Source organism: Desmodus rotundus, chromosome X (genome assembly GCF_022682495.2).
Source record: "Desmodus rotundus isolate HL8 chromosome X, HLdesRot8A.1, whole genome shotgun sequence".
In the NCBI taxonomy this organism is placed as follows: Eukaryota; Metazoa; Chordata; class Mammalia; order Chiroptera; family Phyllostomidae; genus Desmodus; species Desmodus rotundus.
The window spans coordinates 65,776,541-65,797,389 of NC_071400.1; the positions used below are offsets into that span (position 1 = coordinate 65,776,541).

The 20,849-nt window shown below is 37.6% G+C and overlaps 1 protein-coding gene across 2 annotated transcripts in view; it reads right to left on the minus strand.

Moving 5' to 3' along the window:
* Positions 1-20,849, minus strand: part of CLCN5 (chloride voltage-gated channel 5) — a 218,137-nt gene that overhangs the window by 47,952 nt on the left and 149,336 nt on the right. The window contains exon 1 of one of the 2 annotated variants that reach the window (XM_024579941.4): positions 189-471. The exons of the other annotated variant lie outside the window; for it this stretch is intronic. The gene's annotated coding sequence lies outside the window, so the exon portion shown is untranslated. Of the gene's footprint in view, positions 1-188; positions 472-20,849 lie in introns of those variants that run through there. 2 annotated transcript variants of the gene reach the window in all.

Here is a 20,849-nt window from a genome sequence, read left to right on the forward strand (position 1 = left end):
ATCACTAGGTAACACAAGCATGCATCACCCTTCTTTGTAGATAGTCTCCTGTTATACATGCAAATTGTCAAGCAGCTCTAAAAGAGCAGGCAGTCATTAGAATCTGACAACGGACTGCTTGTGATTCTCCAGATTCCCTTCTCCCTGGGGTCATGCTTCCGTCCCTGGCCAGGCTCAAGTCTGCTTACCTTCAATTACAGCTTTCTTTTTTTCTGCCTCAAGGAAGAAATAACCTTGGAAGCCTGCATTTGGTCATTTAGGTTGAGAAGCTTTTACAGAAGGAGCCCCGTAAGAACTGCTTTAGAGGGGCACTTGCTGCATTCTCTGCCTTTCACAGGAACAAACGCCACCTAAAGAACCAGTGTTCCCCGGCAGTCAGAGTGTGATGTCACTGTTGGAATCACATGACCAGACCCTTGGACCAGCCTTGGAGAAAGGAAGATTTTTAACCGAGCACAGAAGCCTTAAAGATGTAGTCTCATCAAAACAAATGCCATCAAACTGGTGACAGTCAGGTCAGTTCAGAAAACTGGATTCCATTTCCATGTGACTTATTTCACTTAGTGTATTACCCTTAAGGAAGGACAAAAATCATATGATACACTCATGTGGAATATAAAATAAACAAGTAAGTGAATAAACAAAACAAAAACATTCATAGATACAGAGGACAGATTGCTGGTTACCAGAAGGGAAAGGAGTCTAGAAGGGCCAAATGGGTAAAGGGGGTCAAATGTATGGTGACAGATAAAAACTAGACTTTTGGTGGTGAGAACCCAGTAGGGCATACTGGTATCGAATTATAATGTAGTACACCTGAAACTTTTATAATGTTACAAACCATTTTACCTCAATAAGGTTTTTTTTTAAATGAAAACTGGGGTCCAGACAAGTTTTAGTCTTCAGATGAGGTCTTAGCAGAAAATCCAAGAAAGCAAAGTAGAAATCTACAAAAGCAGTTAGTTACAGGGGTCCTAAGTAAAAAACAGAGAGGCAAATATATATAAAAAAAAAAAAGCTTTTAAAAAAATTCACTACATAGCAATAACATGGATAAAATCTCACAAATATAACACTGAATAAAAGATCCCAGACACAAGAGAGCATATAACGTGATTCTATTCATACAAGTTCAAAACTAGGCAAACCTAAATTATATTGCTTTTGTATAGGATACAAATGTAAGTGACTACAGTACAAAGAGAAGCAAGGAAATGACAAAAGTGAAGACAGTGGCTACCCAGAGGAAGACAGGAATCTGGATGGAGTGCATGTGAGGGTGGAGCTTCTGGAATGTTTGTAATTTTTCTTGATCTGAGTGGTAGTTACCTGAGTGTTGACATTATTATTGTCTTTAAACTGTATACATATGTTTTATGCCTTTCTAAGTAAACATCATAATTAGAGAAAAATATTAAAAAACTGAACCACACATGAACTGACTACACAAGGTCAGTTCTTTAAAAGAACCTAATAACTTTGAAAACCTAGGATATAGTTAACAAAATTGAGTTGTTTCTTAGTATTAGTGCTCTAGCCAGAAAGCAACATCATATCTGATCTTATTAATCCAAACTGGATAAAAGTAGCTATTTCAGGCATAAAAATGAATTCATTACTACAGTGGCATTGTTTTAAAGGCATTCCCTTCCCTGGCCGCCTTCTGAAGGCTATTTTTAAGCAGGTCTTAATTAATTGTGCAGTAAGGCCAGTCCAATAAAGAAGAATCAAATTGCCATCTCCCAACTTCCTACGTGAATCCACAAGACAGCCACTGTTAAACATTAATCCAGTCAGTGTGTTCTAGTAATCAGACCTAAATGTAGAGCTTTAAAATGTGGAGTTACTCTCATCAATACTTAAGGCTCAATGCATCCTGAAATGTTAATACAACAAAATCTTATGAAATGTTAGGAACTTCAGGAAACCTGTATGGTCTCAGTCCAGTCTATCATTATTATAACATCTCAGTTTCTTAATGAACTAATCCAGCATTGCTGAAAAGAATTAAAATGAAGTAGCAACTAATGGCATTGTGGCAATGAATTGCAAAGCTTAAAAAGCAAAACTATTTGTGGCCCAAGTGTGACTGTATTATGCAATTACACCTTTAGAAAAGTGTGTGTGTGTATGTGTGTGTGTGTATATAAAGAGGTCTGTCTGGAAAAAGTCCAACCATTGTTAATATAATGAGAATGGTTTGAACAACATCAATGTAATCAATGTAACCTTGCAGCCAAGGAGAGAGTGGACTGCAATGCACATGTGTGAACAATGATGACTTCACTGTACTAGTCAGGGGTGTGGTAGACACCATCAAGTGAGCATGTGTACTGTGTGGCCATTGCATTCAAAATGACTGAGTGAGTAGAGCAATGAATCTGCATCAAATTCTGTGTTAAGCCTGAACATTCCTTGGTGGAAAAAAACTATTTGGATGACTCAGAAGGCCACAGCTATGGGCACCTGGTGATTGGCAGCTTCATCATGACAACACACTTGCTCGTGCACACGTCTCCTGCACAGTCTTTTGGTGAAACATCAAATCACCCAGGTGACTCAGGCTCCTTACAGCCCAGATTTGGCACCCTGCGACTTCTGGCTTTTCCCCAAACTAAACTCACCTTTGAAAGGGAAGAGATTTCAGACCATCAATGAGATTCAGGAAAATATGATGGGGCAGCTGATGGCAATTGGGAGAACTGTGTGAGGTCCCAAGATGCCTACTTTGAAGGGGACTGAGGTGTCACTGTCCTATGTACAATGTTTCTTGTATCTTGTATCTTCTTCAATAGATGTCTCTATTTTTCATATTACATGGCTGGATACCTTCTGGACAGACCTTGTATATATCTTACTTAAAGAGGATGACATGCTCAACCTCACAATCCTTCTTCCAAGTCAGTTTTTATTAAGTAGAATTCTATGTACAGTATATAAAGACCACTAAAGAATTCACTTACATTATCTAATAAGATTTACATTATTTTATTAGATTATTTTACACTTCAAGATACTACTTGTTTTCACACCTAAAAAAAATGTTCTTCAACATACAGTGACTGGATTACATAACTAGTACCACGTTACCAACTTTTGATGAAAGTTCAGATGCTCTTCAAATGCTACATCAGTGTTTCTAGGGGAAGGACCTTTTTATTCTATGTAAATATACTTCCTTTCAAAACTAGAGGACTGTAGCTATGTTACAGTCCCCATACTAAAATGGGGTTTAATTACAATTCAGATTAAGAAATAAGGCAGTGGTATTCAAAGTTTGATATATTTCTTTTACCCTTTTCTACCCCCCTATTCCCTTCTCTGCCACTGCCAAATGTAGGTCAATTGATATTATGGTGAAAATAAAACAAAGGAATGCTTAACAATTATTAATACATCTTATGCTAGACACACAATAATACAGACAGTATTTGGTGATGAGCAGAGTTATCTTTCTGAAACACAGATCTGATCAGATCATCTCCTGATTTCTAAAATGTATGGTAAATGACTCCTACAGCAATCTTTTAAAACTTTCAGCATATGAAGACCACTTAATGAGCATTTGGTACAATGGTGGACAAGGAATTTAAAAATGTCTATCGTCAATAAATGGGGTAGGGAGAAATGGACTGGTACATGCAAAAAATGAAACTAGACCACCAACTTATACCATACATCAGAATAAACTCAAAACACAAGCAGGAAAATTTCAGATATCCCACATAGCAATACTTTTGCCGATATATCTCCTAGGGCAAGGGATCTAAAGGAGAGAATAAATGAAAGGTACTACATCAAGTTATAAAGCTTCTACATGGCTACATAAACCATCTTCAAAGTGAAAAGGGAACCGACTGTATAGGAGAACCTATTTGCCAATGATACATTGGACAACGGTTTGATCTCTAAAATATATAAAGAACTCATATGACACAACACCAGGAAGACAAACAATCCAATTAAAAAATGGACAAAGGATCTGAATATAGACACTTCTCCAAGCAGGACATACAAAGAGCCCATAGACATATGAAAAGATGGTCAACATCACTAGCCATCAGAGAAACGCAAATGAAAATCACAATGAGATATCACCTCACTTCTGACACAATGGCCATTATTAATAAATCAAGAAACAACAAGTGCTGGTAAGGATATCGGACATTGTTGTCCTAGTACATTGTTGGTAGGAATGCAGACTGGTGCAGCCACTGTGGAAAGCAGTATGGAATTTCCTCAGAAAACTAAAAATGGAACTGCCTTCTGACCCAGCAATTCTGCTGCTGGGAATATACCATAAGAATCCCAAATCACCAACTCAAAAGTACCTCTGCTCCCCTATGTTCATAGCAGTGCAATTTGTAATAGCCAAGTGCTGGAAATAGCCTAAGTGTCCATCAGTAAATGAGTAGATCAAAGAACTGCAGCACATTTACACAATGGAATACTACACAGCAGAAAGAAAGAAGGAGCTCCTACCCTTTGCAACAGCATGGATGGAACTGGAGAGCATTATGCTAAGTGAAATATGCCAAGTGGTGAAAGACAAATACCATATGATCTCACCTATAAGTGGAATTAATGAACAAAATAAGCTAATGAACAAAACAGAACCACAGGCATGGAAACATGGAGCAGACTGAAAGTGACCGGGGTGGGGGGGGTGGGAAAATGGTGGAAAGAAGGGGAAGGGACTAGTCAAGGAACATGTATGAAGGGCCCAAGGACACGGACAACAGTGTGGGAATTGACTATAGGAGGGGAAGGTGGGATGAGCAGAAGAGGGCAAAGTGGGGAAAATTGGGACAACTGTAATAGAAAAACAATAAAAATGATTTAAAAATATCTATCAAAATGTTTAGAATAGGAAAAATAAAATATTTTCAAATATATAATGATGATGATGATGACAATGATATTACCACTATTTTAGGTTTCATCAATGAGAAAGATTAAATTCTTGGCACTCTTTCACTGAGGTATCTATCATATGTGACTTGATGATGAATAGCTTTAGCTGTGGGTCACAGTCCACATCCAGTTGGGTTATTTTTTAGAATTTTCCTATTTAGAAGAAAGGGTAAATTCATAAGACTTAGTTGTTAAGAATGGTAGCAGAAATTACCAATCCATTCAGAGCCAAGAGCTAACTACTAAAGTACAAAGGAAGTAATGTAATGCAAAAGCCTTTTCAAGAAATGGTGTATTAAGAGTTAAGCTTCTGGTATGTAAATACTCTGCCAAGGAAGGTAGAGGAAAATCAAACAACAACCCTAAATGTCAAATTTGAGTACTTAGGGTAAGTCTAGATTTTTGTCTCTATACAAAAAAAAAAAAAAAAAAAGTAAAATTTAACTCAAGTTTTGAAGGCATAGTATGTCCTAAGTAATATATACAATAATTCAATGCTCTAACAGAAAAGTGATTCAAGTGTAATTAGATCTCAAGTTGACTGACAGAAGAAAAATCCTCAAAAGACTAATTTGCATTACTTGAGTCCTTGAGTGTGTGTGGGGGGTGGTACAGAACTACAGAAAACTAGTCAGGGAAAAAAAGGAAATACTGAAACAGCTTTCCCAGTAGGGTAGTCTTAGGGCTAAAAACTTAACAACGGGTCTTTAGAAACATACTGCTTGAATAAGTAGGCATACAAATGAATGCATTTAGCTCCTTTTTCCCTTATGGAAACTACTTTCTATTTTTTTTCCTAAAAATCACATGATGCTTAAAAGTAGAAAACCCCTTAAAATACAAAAAAAGAAATTGCTATTTGAAAATAATGTTTATTTTAATCCCTAACCAATATGCCATTAGAAATTTACCTGGGGGCTGAACAGTAACTGATTAAATGAACTAGTTAAACACTAACAAAAACACAAGAGGAAAGAGGATAGAAAGAAACTTCATGAGTCAACCCTGAAGCCCTCGTTTAGTAATATCACAGCTCTGTGAGGGTCCACTTATTGGCAGCAGTCTAAAGAAGAAAATAAGTACTCAAAGAATGGGGCAGGGCTCTTGGTATGTATCACAGGACTTTAAACCGTGTTTTAAAAATGTATTTTAGTTTTTATAGGGATATATTGTATTTTTGCAAGGCTGGAACCACATCTACAAAAAAATTCAGCACTCTACCTAGCACACATTAGCAGATGTTAACCCTGGGGTCATTTAAGTTTTCTCTTCATTCTATAGCAAGTACTCAAGTACTAAACACTGTTGTGTGCTATTTCTCACTTCCATACCTGCTTCTCCTTCCCTTATTTATTTGTTCATGCATCCTAAATCTCCCCACAAGTCATGAATCCTTCTATATTCCATTCACCTCTATATTTGAGATCTGAAGTCCCAATATTTAGTCAACATTTTTAGGACCTTTCTGTCTATCAATGTGTGCCTCCATTTTGCTTCTATTCTGCTTCCCCACTTACCCAAATCCAGTGGCAGAAAAGCAAATGTTGGTGAAGTAGCTTTCCTATCTGAGCCCTGGATAGTATCACAGGACCATGTTATGCTTTAGTATACTACCTTAGTTTGGCCCTGAAACACTTATCCAGGGTAACTATTCCATCGGTACACATCTTTACAGCCATAATGGTTGTTAAATATTGAAATACCTCCATAGCTATAGATAAATAACCACTCTTTCCTGAGGACTCTCCTCCTTTCCAACTGTCCCCTGAATATTCCCATTATGCAGCAGCTGGAACACCAATAAGGTTCAGGACACTGACCAGCCCTGGGTCTTACATCCAATCTGATTGGCTAGTGCCTGTGTTGTTTTGAGTTTCCCTCAAGTATTCATTTCAGTAGGGACTGACTGCTGTGGTTCTTGCTCACAGCAGATTAAAACTTGAAGTGGTCTAAGAGGCAGGAAAGACAACACAGAGGAAAAGCTCTATCCCAACTCTGTTGAGAGCCAGACAATAAAAAGGGTGATGAGAGATGTGGGTAAGAGAACTACAGAAAGTACAACCAAATCTCCGATACATACTACTGAGATAAAATTTCAGAGTATCATGAAGTACAGAAGGATGAGGAAAAGGCTTTAGAGACAAGCATGAGTCTACATTGTAATAATACCTTCTGGTTCCTTGTTTACCATTGGAATACAGCTCTGTTCCCACTGGCTTGTAGTCATTTGCTTGGGGTGTACCTGATATGTCTCCTACTCCCAATGTCAGCACTAATCTCAAAGTTCTCAACCAACTCCACCTTCATTACCAGTGGAACCAAGGTATTAACTGCGAGAATTACCACAATTAGAAAAACACGCATGAGGAATATGGCTTGGTATTTGCAAGCCCACTGGACTAGAAGCCCACAAAAATCAATGGAGAACCAGAAGGGGCTACATTTGACAAAGCTGCTAAACAGGTTGTCCATGTAAAGAAAATAGCCCTCTGCTCCATTGCTTGGTCTTCATTCCTTCCTTTTCAAATATACATGTTTATGGGACTAAAAAAAGAATTGGGGAATGTAACAATGGGTAGAGAGACAGTGCCTTAAAACTCACATTACATTCTAGTGTGGGGAAACCCTTTGGTTAGCATGATCCTATGTAACTACTTGTAATTATTGTTTTAGAAGCAGCACCTCTCCTGTTCTTCCATATCAAGTCTGTATTGGTTTCTTTCTATTAATCCCCTCCCCCCAAAAAAATTTGACAAGAGATTAAATATATGCTTTAGCAGGGGAAAAACTTCAAGAGAGGAAGTATTAATAAGGAGATTCTTATCAAATTCATGGGAATAGTGTGCTGTACCTATGCACACCAATATGTGTATGTTATTCATTGTAACACTGTTAGTAGAAGCAAAAACCAGGAAACAATGGAAGAGTACGGTGATAGGGGAATAATGCAAGGAAAGAACCAGACTGATGGGTACTGAAATAGAAAAATCACATAAACATATCCTGTGAAAAAATCAAGTTACAAAATAATAAGTAGAATATGTTTTAAAAAATAAAGTAAGTATCTCTGTGTTAACTGGATAGAAAAAAATTGAAAGAGTCATACTGAATTATTTTTGGGGGGTTATCTCAAAAGGGAAGTAAGAGGGGTTATGTTTTATATATATGTGTATTGTTTAAATCTTTATAGTGAGGCGTATTTATGTTATATAAGTGGTTATAAAAAGGAAAAATAATGGTAACAGCTAGAAGAGAAGAGATGGGACAATGCAAAGGGCAGACTTCCATTCTGAGAGGAAGAGTAGTGGGGTAGTTAGAAACACAATAGATGGCAGTTTCTGGAAAGCAGCAGCAGGGAAGCACTAAGAGAAAGATGGCTTATTAAGTTTTACAATGAAAGGTCAATGGGAAGAAACTCTTTCTGATCAGACCTACTGTCCAGCAGTGAGAAGATACAAATTCTAACTGTAGTTGCACAACTCACTGTATGTGTCACCTTAGGCAACTGCCCTAATTTCTGTGGGTTTCAAGTTCCTCATCTGTAAAATGAGAGGGTATTATAGCATGTATGATTTTTAAGGTCCATTCCAACTCTCATACTCTATGATTTTTGCAATGATTTTTTGGTCACTCATACATTGTGGTGACTGACTTTTGAGAAGATCTTAGCTTTGAGGAATTCCAAATGGTATTTTGATTGCATAGTTATCTGAAACACTCTCTTGGCAAGATAATAAAATGGCACTCCGAATGTTTGAAAAACAAAAGTAAGACTCAGCTCATCAATAAAGTACAGGACAACCTGGGACACAATGCTTCTGGCCTATTGTTAACTAGAACTATACCAATATAGATACAGCATCCTTGGAGTACCTGCTACCCACAGACCCCAGAAACATCCAGCACACACTCCTAAAGTATTACAACAACCCTTTCCTCTAGCCCATGCCATAAATTCGAACAAGGTGAATTTAAAAATAATCTACTCAGGATTTATAGTACTGCCAAAGGGCCTCTAATATATATATATACATAGATATAGATAGATATTTTTTTTCTTTCAAGAAGAAACCAAGCTACAGGATACTCTGCACAGAGTAAAAGGAATAAATCACTGGTGTGGAAAAATTCCTATGATTACAAAAAAGACCAAAGTGGTTTCCCTAATTGAAACAGAAATGATCTTCCAGATTCAGCTCTGCCAAATAAAGAGCTTAGAAGTTCTTACTCCCATCATTACAACAAACTGAACTGGACAAACTGAAAAATCTACAACTTTTCTTGGGTCCACCAGAGAGTTGAGGTTGCAGGGGAAACTTCAACCTCCCAATCTGAAGAGACAGGTTTATCTAAAGAGGCACAACTGAGATCTGCTTACCTACAGTAGAAAATGCTGGAATCATAATCTCATAGGGACACTTAAATGGCAACTTTGACAAATTGCTGAAGGCTGAGTGCAGACTTGCATGGAAGTGAGAAACTCTTGTGGCTTACACTTTTGTGGGCTCTACCTCCAGGTACTGCACCAAGTTCACAGTGAAGGTTCAAGAAAGATCCACTCCTGGCTCTGAGGAGGTAAAGAGTAATCACTGTGAAATATCCCAGAGCTCCCTATGCTCCAGGGGAAAAATTCTTTGGCTGAGCCTTATCCCATTTGGGGGAAGAGCATTCCTCCCTACTCCAGCACCCTCTATTCCCAGCCTTCTTGTCTCACCTAAGAGGAAAAAAACTGAGTCAACAGGGTCCTGGGCTTCCAAGAAATAGGTTGAGAAAGCTGAGGTCAGGGACAGGAGTATGGGATAGGAAGAACAAAAACATGAACCACTGGACTAAAACTGGTGACAGTCACAGCCACAAGACACAGGCCCAACAGACACTGAAATGTAATCAGAAGATTATAAAATCACCTGCTTCCCCATACCTTACCACCACATCAACAGAGCTCTAATATAACAGTGAATTCAAACTGAAAGAGCTGCAAGACACAGAATCTTTTTTTTTACTGTTCAATTATAGTTGTCCCCATTTTTCCCTCATTACTCTCCCCTGCCCTACCCACCCCCACCTTCCACATTCAATCCTCCCTGCCCTCACTGTCCTTGTCCATGGGTCATTTATACCTGTTCCTCAACTTGACCCTTCACCTTCTTTCCCCCATTACCCTCCTTCCCCTTCCCCTCTGGTCACTGCCAGTTTGTTCTTTATTTCCATGTCTCTGGTTCTATTTTGCTTGCTTGTTTGTTTTGTTGATTAGGTTCCATTTATAGGTGAGATCATATGGTATTTGTCTTTCACTGCCTGGCTTATTTCACTTAGCATAATGCTCTCCAGTTGCATCCATGCTGTCGAAAAGGGTAGGAGTTCCTTCTTTCTTTCTGCTTCATTGTATTCCATTGTGTAAATGTGCCACAGTTTTTTGATCCACCCATTTACTGATGGGCACTTAGGCTGCTTCTAGCACTTAGCTATTATAAATTGCTCATAGCTTTTTGGGTGTATAGGTTCTTTTGAATTGGTGATTTGGGATTCTTAGGGTATAATCCCAGCAGTAGAATTACTGGGTCAAAAGGCAGTTGCATTTTTAGTTTTTTTTGAGGAAATTCCATATTATTTTCCACAGTGGCTACACCAGTCTGCATTCTCATGGGCAAAGCACCTGAACAGATACTTCTCCAAGGAGGACATACAGAGGGCCCAGAGACATATGAAAGGATGCTCAGCATCACTAGCCATCAGAAAGATACAAATGAAAACCACAATGAGATACCACTTCACTGTGGTCAGAATGGCCATCATAAGTAAATCAACAAACAAGAGCTGGCAAGGTTGTGGAGAAAAGACACAGAATCTTTGTAAAGGAGCTGTACTGAAGGAAACTCAAAATCAAATGGGGAGAGAAAAACACTGACACTACAGGAATTTAATCCTCTGGCACTGATAGTTATATCAAACATTAAACACAGCCCATCTCCTAGACAATTTACCATAAATCCTAACACAATAGAACTAAACTAAAAGTCAATAATGGAAAAATCAATGGAAAATCTTCCAAATACCTGGAAATTAAACAACACACTTCCAAATAACCCATGGGTCAAAGAAATCACAAGACAAATTTTAAAATATTTTGAAGTAAATGAAAATGAAAATACAACATGTCAAAATTTCTGGAATGCAGCAAAAGCAGTGCTTACAAATTTATAGCATTAAATACAAATATTAGAAAAGAAGAAAAATCTGAAATCAAAAGATCTGAACTTCAGCAAAGAAGATATACACTTGACAAATATTAAATAAAAAGATGTTCAACATCATTAGAGAAATGCAAATCAAAATGAAGAACTACCACTGCATACCTATTAGAATTGCTGAAATATGAAACAGTGACAATACGAATTGCTCACAAGGATAAAGAGTAACAGGAACTCTGATTCATTGTTGGTAGGAATATAAAATCCCTTTTGGAAGACAGTTTAGCAAATCCTTTTTTTGAAGATTTTATTCATTTATTCCCAGAGAAAGGGGAATGGAGGGAGAAGGAGAGAAACATCATTGTGTGATTGCCTCTTACACACCCCCAACTGGGGACCTAGTCCACAGCCCAGACATGTGCCCTGACTGGGAATCAAACCAGTGACCCCTTGGTTTGCAGGCTGGCACTCAGTCCACTGAGCCACACCAGCCAGGGCCAGTTTAGCAATTTCTTATAAAACTAAACATAGTCTTAACATATAATCCTACAGTCACATGCCTATATATTTATCCAAGTGATCTGAAAACATACCTATATGGAAACCCACACACAGATGTTCATAGCAGCTTTAGTCATAACTGACAAAAGTTGGAAGAATCGAAGATGTCTGCCAGTAGTTAGGTGAATGAATAGATAAAGAGTGAATAGATAGAATAAATATATAAAAATCCAGACAACAAAATACTATTCAGTAATAAAAAATAATAAGCTACTAATCCACACAAAGACAAGGAAGAACCTTAAGTGCATATTGCTAGGTGAAAGAAATCATCCTGAAAAGTCTACATATTGTATGATTCCATTTATGTGAGATTCTGGAAAAGGCAAATTTATGGAAATGAAAAACAGATCAGTGGTTGCCAGGGGCTCAGAAGGTAGGTGATTGAATAGGTAAAGTACAGGGAATTTTTTGCATAAACTATTTTTCATGATACTGTAATAACAGATATATGTCACTATGCATTTGTCAAAATACATAGAACTTTACAGCACAAAGCGTGAACCTTAATGTATGCAATTTTTAAAAATCCAAGGATAGAATGCAGAATGTGATAAAAGAATATAACCATATTACAAATTTGTGAAACAGAATCCCTAAAGGAGGGAAAGGATAAAGGTACTGACCCAAGTAACCAGAAATTAGTGGAGTCTATAAAACTAAGAATTGTGTATAAACATTGCACTATAGTTTACAGAGTATTTAACCATGGATTAACAACTTGAAACCACAATATACTAGAAGTGAACAATTAACTAAAGGGTGGTAGATACTGGGAGCCAAGTTTCTCACTACCTGGAGAGGGAGGTTACAGACAAGCAGGAGGAGGAGGCTAGAATGATACATGTGGTAATGGACTAGAAATAGAGACATTAGCATGATCTCAGGATTAGCTTAATGTAGATACAGATGGCTACATGTAGATAATACATCTATTTATAGACATGTGTATATACATGAGTCAGTATACAGGCATATATTTCCTTATGCCTGTATACTGACTCATGTATACAGAGAGGTTGAGAGGGCCTAGAAGCAATAACACCCCAGTAGACAAGAGCACAACTAGTGCTCAAATCTTGGTTTCTAATACCATTTTCGACTAAAAGAAACAAGGGCTCCTTGGAGAAATGGGTGATGTTAGGAGCAGGGAAGGAAATATATAACATACGCCTGGAAAGTAAATCTGAAGTATATCAAAGGGAAACAGTCATTTGAAAGAGCTCTAAATGGCCAAAGCTGGAAAAATTTAAAGAAAATAAATAAAGTAGTAATAGATTATAACCTAAAATATGAAACAAATATAAGTGATTGAATAAATAAATGACAGAAAAGAGACAACCCCCCCTGCAGAAAAATTACAATTAAATCTATAGATACTTCACTCTCAAAGAGGTGGTGCATAACTCCCTAGCTCGAAGTGTGGCCTGTACAGTAACTTCCTTCCAAAAAGTACATTATGGAAAGAATGAAAAAAGTAACTTTACAGTGGAAAAAACTGACAAGCAGTACCTCAGCTAGGTAATCAAGGTCAACAGCAGCAGTGACAAGTCATATCGACAGTACATAGCCTTGATATGATGTGGTAAGAGTGGCACTTTACCTCTAGTCTTCTTCCAGGAAACCCATAACCCCACTCTAGTCATGGGAAAAAATATCTAACAAATCCCGATTGAGAGATATCTTGCAAAATCCCGGGCCAGTAATCCTCTAGTTGTCGAATTCATCAAAAACAAAGAAAGTCTAGTAAACCCTCACAGCCAAGAGAAGCCTGAGGACACATGATGACTAAATGTAATGTGGTATCTCAGATAGGACTTTAGGTAAAAACTAAGTAAATCTGAATAATGTGTGTACTTTAGTTAAGACAAAAATATATAATATATAAATATATATAACAAATAACAATATATAAAAATATTGTTCATATAAATGAACAAATAAATGGAAGAGAGATTACAGGGCATAAATTCCAAAATCTGACCAGATATTTTCCCAGTAAGTAACCAAAAAGAAGCCTTTAAAGGTTGTGGAAATTATTACAGGCCTGATTTTAAGGGTTCAGCATATAAAACTGGTATGTGGTTTATGGCCCACAAAGCTTCTGATATAGGGCACTTTTTTTCTCAAGATGAAAAAGCAGCAGATAAGTCATTGCTTTTTATTTTCTCCTGCAAATTATATCATTTATGACTTCTCCCTGTTTGGAGAATGAAAGATTCTTCTGAGGTGGGATTATATATTTTAATTTTTTTGTTTCCATAGCATTTATGGTATATATATTATATATATTCAATAAAATATGAATAGTGTAATGGGGGGAAAAGCAGCAGCTACAGTTGCCATTCTCCCAGGCTAGGTGTTTACAGAAGTTTGTGTATTATGAAGGTGATTGATTCTGAATTCCCTCTACTTATTCTCCCTGCACCATCCACACAATTGCTTGAGTCAGACAGTTTGCGAGAGCCTAACTGGAGCCCAAGATGTTTTCCATTTCCCTCTGGAAACATACTATGATCTTTTTTTGATAATGGTGGCAGAACAGTATGGCCATACCACTCTGAACGCGCCCGATCTCATCTGATAATACAGCAAAACAAACACAACTGTTTCACAACTTACTTGGTGAATTTTATGTACCAGCATGGTTTTCATTTTTAAAGACTGTTTTTCCTTCCCTGTGACATTGGAAGGTTTTGTTGAGGCTCCCAGGAGTGGTCCAGGCATGTTGTCACATGCCAGGGGGCCAGAACCTGCCCTCATACTCCCCCTGGGCTTTGAAGTCACTCATGACTCTCTTCCAGTTTATTTCCCATATCTAACTGATCCTATCAATCCCCCTCTGAAATTTCTCCAGAATGCAGTCCTTCTCCATTCCTGTTGTCTTAATTCAGGCCTTTTGATCTTTTGCCTAGATTTCTTTAAATAATGGTTTAACTGATCTTCCAGTCTCCAACCTACTCTTCCCCCAAATCCATCTTCCACACAGCTATAAATTCTCTAAAACACAAATCCAATTATATTATTCTTCTGTTTTTAAATTGTTTGATGACTCCTTGTTTTCAAGATAAGGTCCAAAGGCACAGATAATCTGGACCCCACCTAGATTTCTAACTAGAACTCCCACCCTATCCCCTGCTCTCCTCCCTCCAGCTCCAATTGCCACCATCCCCACCCCAGGAGCGTCAGACTTCTGAAATGCAGACTGTGTTTGTTGAGTAGAAAAGACTCTCTAATGCTGCTGTACCTTTACCTCTGTTGCTCTCTGCCAGGAATGTCTCCTCATTGAATAGAGAGTGGAAGCAAGGCACACTAGGTAGAAAGACAAGGAGGTGAGGAGCAGAAGGGATTCAAAGGGAACTACTAGAATAGCACAGTGCTGGGTTCATATCTGGATGCTCCATAAATATTAAATGGGTGAATGCATAAATCAATGAATGAATTGTTGACCCCAATTGGTGTAGGCTGCTGAGGCAGGCAAGTGAGAACATATGGAATATGGCAACAGCTCTGAATTGTTTCCTGTTACTCAAACCCTTTTTCTATTTTCCTCTCTCTCCCCTTCTTTCAAATTTCCATGTTTATGTTCCTTCTAATTTACATACTACTATAACACTACCTCAGATGTGTTTAACCATGCCATGCACAATTTATTTTTCATTCCTCATAAATCAATCCCTCTAGCCATCTGGAAAACACAACCACCACTGCCTTTCAAGCTCCTTTTAACTAATCTTTTTAGTACATGCTATTGTGCCTGGTACAAAATGTAGTATTTGTCACAAGGACAAAATCAAGGGGGAGGGTAGAGGTGGGGGAGGAAGGTGGGACTGGCTGGAGTGGGGTGGAGGGATGGGGAGAAAATGCAGACAATTGTAACTGAATAAAAATAAAAATATATATATACAAAAATGTAGTATTTTATGCACATATTTACCACCAAATATCAAGTATTTTATGATCTTTTTGTTGTTATTTTTATTAGGAAGTCCCATGTGTAAACATTAAATAAAGTAAGAACAATTTAAAAGAAAAGCAAGGAAGTTATATCACTACACAGCGTATGACTAGACTGATTTTCGAGGCTCATGGAAAGTAGCATCGTTTTATGGTCAGAACTCGTAAACCACAAGCAGTCATTCTCCTTTAAAGGCTACTGAAAAGAGGTAAAGGACTCTACAATCACAAGCAATGCCAAAATCTTGTCTGTCTCACTTTCCTAGTCTTGTAAATGTGAGAAAGGGATACTCGCTTTCCCCAATCACCTACTGAGAAAAACGTGAACACACAAAAAATACTTTGGTGATCCAAATGCTATATGAAATCATCTTGTATTACAAGCAATGATGATAACTAAGCTACACCACTCTGGTTTAGCCAGAAGGCTTAAGGAGAGGTAGCCAGTTTGTGGAAACCCTAACTGACCACTTCACTATTGCCAGTAATTGTTATAACTGAGTCACTATGGTTGTAATTACACAGAAGTGGAAGTGACACACAAACACATGTCCCTTTTATAGAAGTAGGCAAATATGAAAAATCACTAAATACTAAACCATGACAATCTTTTTTTCGTTTTTTTATTGTTGTTCAACTACAGTTGTCTCCATTTTCACCCCACCACGTACCCCCACCCCACCCACCCCCACCTCAATGGAAGAATCTTTCTTTTATATACTTTAAATTCAGGTATTCTCTTCTGTCAGTTTCCTGAGATACCTTCTTTACTAGGCAAATTTCTCATGATTCTTTTGAACGGGCAGGGGATTTATTTGCTTGATTTTTTCTTTTTTTTTTTGTTTGAATTTATTGGGGTGACATTGCTTAATAAAATTACATAGGTTTCAGGTGTACGATTCTATAATACATCATCTGTATATTGTATTGTGTGTTCAGCACCCCAAGCCAAGTCCCCTTCCATCACTATTCATCCCCTCTTTACCCTCTTCTCCCTCCCCCACCCCCTTTCCCTCTGGTAATCACTATACTGTTGTCTGTGTCTATGAGTGTGTTTGTTTATTTTGCTTAATCCCTTCTATTTTTCACCCAGCCCCGCAATCCCTCTCCCCTCTGACAGCTGTCAGTTTATTCTCTGTATCTATGAGTTTGTTTCTATTGTTAGTTTATTTTGTTCATTAAATTCTAATAAGTAAAATCATATGGTATTTATCTTTCTCTGACTGGCCTGCAGTTTTCATACTGGTATGTTCACCCCAAGTTATTCACCTCCTGGGCGAGATCTTCCCTGACCTTTCTTACCAGTATTATTCTCCAGTTATTTTCTATTATAATTCTGTTTATTTCCATGCTAGTACTAATCACAATAGGTAATTAACTAGGTATCTGTTTGTTTACTCATTTACCCAACTAGATCTAAATTCTAGGTCATCTTGGATCTTATTGAAATTAATCCCATCAATGTATCCCCAGTGTCTACAATAGTGCTTGGTTCACACAGGTGCTCAAAAAGTATTTATTGAATGAATGGGTGAAGGAGGTTGTCCTCACAGTTAATCCAAACTTCTTAGCATGGCATTCAAGGCCCCACGTTACTTATCTGGGCTTATATTCTACCTTTTTTATATCTCTGTATTTATGGCTGTTGATATCTCAGGAAAATTTTGCTTTCTGCCTGGCATTCTCTTCTTGCCACCAAATAACTAATCTTTCAAGGCCCTTTTCAAACACATGAAATCTTTTCCAATCCTCCATAGAAAGGAGGACAAAGATACACACAGACACACACACAGAATGCTTCTTCTACTAAGTACTTATAACAGCTATAACACTTATGTTATAACAGAAACTAAAAATAATAGTAATAACTTTTTATTGAGCATTATCTCAATGCTGTGCACAGTCATAGGCACTCTATATGTTATTATCTCATATAATCCTGAAAACAACTCTAAGAGGTAGGAACTATCATAAGTCCTTAGGTATCTGTTTAGCTAGCTGGAATCAAGGCAGGGATGTTGACTTAAGACTTTGCTAACTCCCAGAACCTCACAAAGCACCTACAATGCCATATGTGTATAATACAGATTTGCTAAATAATGAGTTCTGACAGTATTTTCTGGTCCTCTGGTGTTACTTTCAGAATGACAATCCCAATCAGCTAAAAAAAAGGACAGTAGTTTTAAGTAATCATACAAATTTAATCTTAAAGTCATACAGTCCTTTCTAATTACAACAAGAAACTCAGATGGGACAAAAGGTTGATATACTTAGCTATATAAAATTTTAAAATATTTATAGATTTTGTGTTCATTGTAAGTAGATTATTTTTTTAATATTTTTTATTTTTCAATTATAGTTGACATAAAATATTATATTAGTTTTAGGTGTATAATCCAGTGGTTGGGCATTATACAACTTACAAAGTGATCACCCTGATAAAGCTAGTACCCCTCTGACAACATACATAGGTATTACAGTATTATTGACTATATTCCCTATGCTATACTTTACATCACCATGACTATTCTGTAACAAATTGTACTTCTTTTTTAAAAAGATTTTATTTATTTTTAGAGTGAGGGGAGGGGAAGAGAGAAAGAGAGGGATAGAAACACCATTGTAAGAGAGAAACATTGATAACCTCTCCCTCACACTAGCCCTGACCAGGGAACGAACCCACAACCCAGGCATGTACCCTGACCAGGAATTGAACTGGTGACCTCTCCTTGTGAATGTCCAACCAACTAAGCCACACCAGTAAGGGCCCAATTTGTACTTCTTAATCCCTTCACCTTTTTCACCTATCCCCCCAATGCCCCTCACATCTGGCAATCATCAAAATTGTCTCTGCATCTATAAGTCTGTTTCTGTTTTGTTTGTTTGTTTATATTGTTCTTTAGATTTCACATACAAGTGAAATCATATGGTATTTGTCTTTCTCTGATGACTTATTTCACTTAGCATAACACCCTCTAGGTCCATCTATGCTTTTCCAAATAGTAAGATTTAATTCTTTTTTTAAAGATTTTATTTATTTTATTTTTAGACAGAGGGGAAGGGAGGGAGAAAGAGAGGGAGAGAAACATCAAAATGTAGTTGCAACTCATGTGCCTCCATATTGGGGACCTGGCCCGCAACCCAGGCATGCATTCTGACTGGGAATTAAACCGGGACCCTTTGGTTCACAGGCTGGCACTCAGTCCACTGAGCCACACTACCCAGGGCAGATTTCATTCTTTTTTATGGCTGAGTAGTATTCCATTGTGTAAATGTACCAAGCTTTTGTTATCTACTTGTACATCTATGGTCACTTGGGTTGTTCCCATATCTCAGCTATTATAAATAATGCTGCAATACACATAGCAGTGCATATATTCTTTTGAATTAGTGTTTTGAGTTTCTTCAGATAAATCCCCAGAAGAGGAATTCCTGGGTCATAGGAATGACCCATTTTTAATTTTTTAAGGAACCTCCATAATCTTTCCCATAGTGGCTGCATCAATCTGCATTTCCACCAACAGCACATGAGGGTTCCCTTTTCTCCACATCCTCGCCAACTTGTCATTTGTGGATTTATTGATGATAGGCACTCCGACAGGTGTGATGCAATACCTCATTGTGGTTTTAATTTGCATCTCTCTGATAATTAGTGATGTTGAGCATCTTTTCATATGTCTGTTGGCCATCTGTATGACCTCTTTGGAGAAGTGTCTATGCAGGCCCTCTGCCTTTTTTTAAATAAGGATTGTTTGTTTTTGGTGCTGAGTAGTATGAGTTCTTTATAAATTTTGGATATTAACCCCTTAACAGATGTATTATTGGTAAATATGTTCTTCTAGTAGGTTGTCTTTTCATTTTTTTTATGTTTTTCTTTGCTGTACAAAAACTTTTTAGTTTGATATAGTCCCATTTGTTCATTTTTTGTTTCTCTCGCATGAGTATTTTAAGATTAAAAACCAAAGTTAGCCCTGGCTAGTGTGGCTCAATGGATTGAGTGTTGGCCTGTGAACCAAAGGGTTGTTGGTTTGATTCCTGGCCAGGTCACATTGCCTGGGTTGCGGGCCAGGTCCCCAGTAGGGGGCATGCAAGAGTCAATCTCTTATACATCAGTGTTTCTTTCCCTCTCCCTGCTCTGTGAAAATAAATAAAATCTTAAAAAAAAAAGTTAACAAAAGCAAGCCAGAAATGGAAAAACATATATTTAACCTACCTTAGACAAAATATTAATAGTATCATATGAATAGGAAATTTTGAAATGGGAAATTTTTTTTCTTTTAAAATAATTTTATTTATATAATTAATGTGTTTAGTCCTGTGCCAAACATAGCATGAAAGAAATTAAGTACAGCTGGAGTGTCATTGAAAGTACTTAATGACATCTTCTCTGAAAATTCAATTACTTAGGACTTAATGACCTTTTTTAACTTTATTTTTATTGTTCACACTACTACAGTTGTCCCCAAATTCCCCCTTTGCCCACCTCCACCCAGCCCCTGCCCCCCCTTTCCCTCTGGCCATCCCCACACTGTTGTCTGTGTCTATGGGCTATGCATGTATGTTCTTTGGCTACTGCCTTCCCCTTCTTTCATCCAGTCCCCCTCACCCCTCCCCTCTTTAAAAACCTCTTAATGTCACAAACTCACTCTCCTTCTGTCTCTCTTTCAGAAACATTTTTGCTCACCTACTATGCATCTGATATTGTTCTAGGTGATGCAAATACAGTGGCAACAGCATGTGTTTTCAAGGAATTCATAGCTTTGGGGAAAATTTTAAATAGACAATTACTAATAGCATTAGTAATGCTTCAAAAGAGGGAAGTAGAGAATTCTGTGGTAGTATATAGCAAGGACCCGTAACCCAGGCTTTGGGGAGGGGGGGGATTAAGAGTGCTTATAAGAGAGTGGAAAAATCTAATGTAGATCAACACAGGTGAAGACAGAAAAGTGTAGACAGGTTTTAGTAACAGGGTATCAGTGACCTCTACAGTGATCTGACTGAATGGATGAAAGGCCTTATTGCAGGATTTCAGGTATCTTCTTAATCCTGATTTGAGAGGAAATGAGGGACACTGTCAAAGACCACCTCTGTACATGACAAGCAGGTCTGCCCTGATCCTGCTGGTCTGCATAATTCACAAACAGCAATGTTTCTACTAATTTATATTTTCTAAGGGAACCTTTTTATTTGTGTCCACCTCAGCAGTGACCCTATAATCTTCATCAT